General features: G+C 31.1%; 1 protein-coding gene across 4 annotated transcripts in view; it reads right to left on the bottom strand.

Annotated features, from left to right (window-relative positions):
* LOC115239041 (alpha-1,6-mannosyl-glycoprotein 2-beta-N-acetylglucosaminyltransferase) overlaps positions 1-4,647 on the bottom strand; it is a 14,511-nt gene extending 9,864 nt beyond the window's left edge. Inside the window, exons 1-2 of one of the 4 annotated variants that reach the window (XM_029813353.1) lie at positions 4,267-4,647; positions 2,405-2,453 (exon numbers count right to left, since the gene is read on the bottom strand). The gene's annotated coding sequence lies outside the window, so the exon portion shown is untranslated. Of the gene's footprint in view, positions 1-465; positions 667-2,404; positions 2,454-4,266 lie in introns of those variants that run through there. The other 3 variants (XM_029813352.1, XM_029813355.1, XM_029813357.1) reach the window with 3 other exon arrangements.

Genomic DNA, 4,647 nt, shown 5'->3' with positions numbered 1-4,647 from the left:
ATTTTATATTTTTTTATATATAAAATTATTATAAAGATAAAGATTGTACTACATAATATTTGTGATGTTTTATCTACAAAATCAGAGCCCAAAAAAAAATTTTATCTTTACAAAAATTCTTCCTCGCTAATTAATTTTTCTTTCCGATATATCCTATAGAATCAGCATTTTCTTTCACAGCGCATATTTGTTTGAGAAGTTACAGATTGCTCTGCGTCTTTCTTGCATACTTAAACTTTCTCAAAACTGTTTAAGGCACTTATCTCTCGATAAAATTTTCGAAATATCTTAATAGCTCTGTCGGGTTGAGCGTTATCGCGATGAAAGTGTTTCGATACAATTACTTAATTACGTGTTCTTACTTATTAAAACGAGTTTAAATGAAGAAAGAAATTCTATTTTTGTTTTTGAACACCGTGGTTTAATTATTACAATAACACCGTACGTTACTTGATTAATTATTACCGATTGGAACAGTACACGTGAACGAGTATCGCCAAATTATTACGTCGCACAAGTTTGTTTCTCGTCGACTGATGCGAAATTTAACAGAGATGTCTACTACTGATAAGAAACGTATGTGACGTCTTATCGATGCATCTTTCGATATGTATGTATATCGATCTGCCACAGAGTGCGAGATCGCGCGCGCGCTTACATAAAGAGTTTTTTTTAGGCGACAATGTTATTTCGCTTGAGATTACAGGTCGAAGATAAATGCGCAGCTTCTCGGAATACTTATGATAATGTGTTGATGCAAGTGTGATTCAAGGCCGTTGATTTCAAAGCGACAACGGAATCGTGATAATCTGTAATTATTACTGGAATATAACTTTGTTATATGTATAACAGTTATACTTTTTGCACATGGCGTGAATTATTTCTTTTAGATTTTTTATTAGGAAAAATAATCAATCAAGAGAATTTAACACGAAAAATATTCAATTCTGTAGAAAGTTTGCGTGCTGCATTTTGAAGAGTCTTTTATCAGAAAATCCAAGTTTCAAAGAGACGGAAATTTCAAATTGCATAAAAGATGTCAAAAGCTTGTGGATCGAAGCATATATACAACTGTGAATGAAAATATATCTAGATATAAAAATGTTATTTTTCTTTAAAAAAAAATTAGCGTAATCTCTCCTAATAGAATTTATATAAAAACCCGATAGAAATAATTCTTAAAATAATTGCAAATATATATACGCATATTTATATATATATATATATAAATATAATTAACAAATTAACTATACTCCATCTGAAAGTAACAATGTAACATATTTCGTTTAAGCATGTAATATAAAATAAAGAATTAAAATCTGATGCAATTGTAGAATCGAGAAAAAAAATTATCATATTTCAAATGAGATCTTCATCAAATTAAATCTAACAATTCTTCGATATCTCACAATGTTTTTAATATCGAGTCTACAGCGGCAGATGACGCATCAAACGGCATTAAAATTAATTTATATTTACTTATGTACATATGTATATGTATATATATACATGAGAATGAACGTCTGACGAATTTGACCTGACCGGCGACACAATTGATAGAGATCTCGCATGGAAGAGAGTCGGCAGAATGGTGTGAAGAGACACGTTACAGATACTTTCAGCTTTCGCGTGCAAATTCCGTGTGCTATCTCCGTCCGATTTAGTCGTTATATTTATCGCGACGATAATAAAAAGCTCTCAGCTACGTGCAAGATATCGGTCGCTGCTCGCACGTCCACGTCTCGAATTACGTTGGCGTATCTTCGATCCGCCTCGCTCCTTTGGCAGATGTTCAATGAACTCTCCTTCTCGATCTGTTCGTCCCCTATTCTCGAAAAACTTCTCACGATTCTACCAAATACGGTTTGACGTTTCAATCGTTTAAATGAAAAACGATTTAAAAAGACCTGGTTTCCGCTAGACTAGAGAATTCTGCTAGGATCGATATAACCACGTCAACTGAACAATATTATTGTGTCAATATTTACACAATATACGGGATAGGATCTAAATTTACCGCGCCATTTCTTAACTTCTACATATGTGGATATAAAAGCGATGTTTATAAATATGTTAAACAAATTTTTACGAACCTATAAATTCACACGTCTGACGCAACGCTTTTGTTCGATTTAGATTATTGTCACATCGTAATTTCACGATGAGGTCAAACAGAAATAATCAAGTTGTTTCAAGTCACGATTATTGGTTCTATTAAATTCACCTTTTCCTCTCCGGACGCGAGAAAAAAAAGATAACCAAAATCCGATGAAACAAAAAAAATTTGTTTTATCGCGAATACTGGTGTTTATTTGTTACTATCGCATTTGGTGCTATCGGTAAAATGATATATCTTACTGTTACTTGACTTGAATACGCAAATAATATTATCAATTATTATTACCTCAGTGAAGAAGAATGATGCACCGACTGGCCCTTCATTGTCACGAAATCTGAAACACACACGCGCACACAGATATAGTAAGCGAGAAATGTGCATCCAACGCGGTGTGTGTATTCACAAACAAAGGCATATATTTTTAAAACTATATTTATTTCTAGAAAAATTTAATATAAATTAATGAGAATAACATATATTTTTCAAGAAATAATAAAGGAATCATTTTTTTTATATGTATATATATACAACTGCTTTTGATCATTTATTAATCTTTTTTATTCGAGATAAAAGTTCCATGTAATTTATTAATTTTAGAATTATAAATATTTTTTAAATATTTAGAATTAAATGTTTACTGTATCTCTCAATTATTGTAAACTTATTTATTGAAATTAGCAAACGACAAATAAGATGAAAAAAAGAATTTACTTTTATCTTTATTATATATAATACCAAATGCTCAATTAATTCATTAAAAAAAAAACTAAATAAATGTATGACATAAGGACGCGGTATATATACACGTGGAAGCATAAAAAGATTAACTACTGGTCTTATCGTTACAATTAAAGTTTATATGATGTCTGTAAAGAGGTAGTAAAAATACATATCAATGTCATACATTACACTTGAAAGGATAGCAGTAGGTATGAATATACTATATCATATGATACGACCGGATATGAAATTAAGCCTACGTTATGCAAACTGTATATATACAAAGTACTCTTATACGATATCGATTCAATATCGTTCCGCTTAAATAAGCCTTTAGATAACAGCCTTTACAAACGCGACCGTGTACGTGTAACATGTATATTATTGTTTCTATGTGAATCTGATTGTCATATTGTAATCGCAATTGAAAGTGCTCGAAAAATGTACTTTTATATCATGATATCTTGTCCATACAGTTTTGTCACCTGTCATATTACCTGACGTGAAAAAAAAAAGAAAATACACGAATAATTGAAAATCACTTTATCGTACATGTATGTACATACATATGATAAATTTTTAGATGATGTAATTAATTATTTGAAATTTTTTTCGCATATTGCAACACACATGATACAAAATAATTTTACTAAAAAACCTTCGTTATTATATTTTCTAAAAATGTATTTTTATTGCCTTATTATGTAAATATAAATGATTTATGACTCAATATTTTAAATAATAAATAGCTCTGTTATCTTCTACTTTTCATCCTTATCACATGTAACGCAAAGTAATTTTGCTAAAAAAATGGAATTTTCTTACTTTTTACTATTTTTTTTTTTTTTTCTACAGAAATATTTCTATAAAATATTTATATAAAGATAAAATATAATATAGAGTTTCCTTTTATTTATGCACTTTTTGATAGACTTTTAGAATCACAAGATGTGAAATATGCATTTTACATACTGCAAGATACAGTATCAAGTGTTCACTACCGTGGATAAAACCATAGACACAATCGAATTGGAAAATGGATTGATACAAGCTTGTCTTCCATTTCCTTATAATTATCGAGGCATACGGTACATCGAACTCGATATTCACAGATCAATGAGTTTAATCGAACAACTCTTTCATTCAACTTCAAGTGGACTTTATTTTAACGATATTTGAATACGAAACTCAATTACACCCTACGTATACAATGTGATAAAAAATTAAAAATTTATTATAAAAATAAAAGACAATAGAAATTCGATTTAAAAAAATAGAGATTCTTCAAATATGCAAAAAATAAAAAGAAAACAGAGTGACTGTTTGCACTTTCTCACACACTAATCGCCGTCAATTTTCATTTCCTACTATACACGAATTAATTATGTAAACACGCGATATGCATAGTAATATGATGGTGAACATACCATTGCGCGTTAATGTCGAAACAAAACGTTGAAAGCGGTCGCTGGAAATTTGGATCCCTTTATTCGCGGATTCATGCCTCGCTCTAGCGCTTTTGACGAGTGCACATCTATTTCTGTGTTTCTCGGAGAGAAGATGCTATACTTGTTATCGCGCATGGCGTTGCCACCATTGGTTGCCGCTGAATAATGCATCGGATCGTCATATATGCTTGCATATCGGTGAGATATATATGCATCCTCGCGTACACACACATACGAACAGGAAGGGAATAGGTGGGTGGTTCACCGATATGTCGCTACTTCTATTATGTAAAATATCCGTGTGCGTACACGTGTATGTACGTTGTGTGTGTCATGCCTCACGCTGGATATTACCGCAGT

This window comes from Formica exsecta, unplaced genomic scaffold, assembly GCF_003651465.1.
Source record: "Formica exsecta isolate Colony F162 unplaced genomic scaffold, ASM365146v1 scaffold363, whole genome shotgun sequence".
In the NCBI taxonomy this organism is placed as follows: domain Eukaryota; kingdom Metazoa; phylum Arthropoda; class Insecta; order Hymenoptera; family Formicidae; genus Formica; species Formica exsecta.
This window is presented reverse-complemented; position numbering and strand designations above follow the sequence as displayed.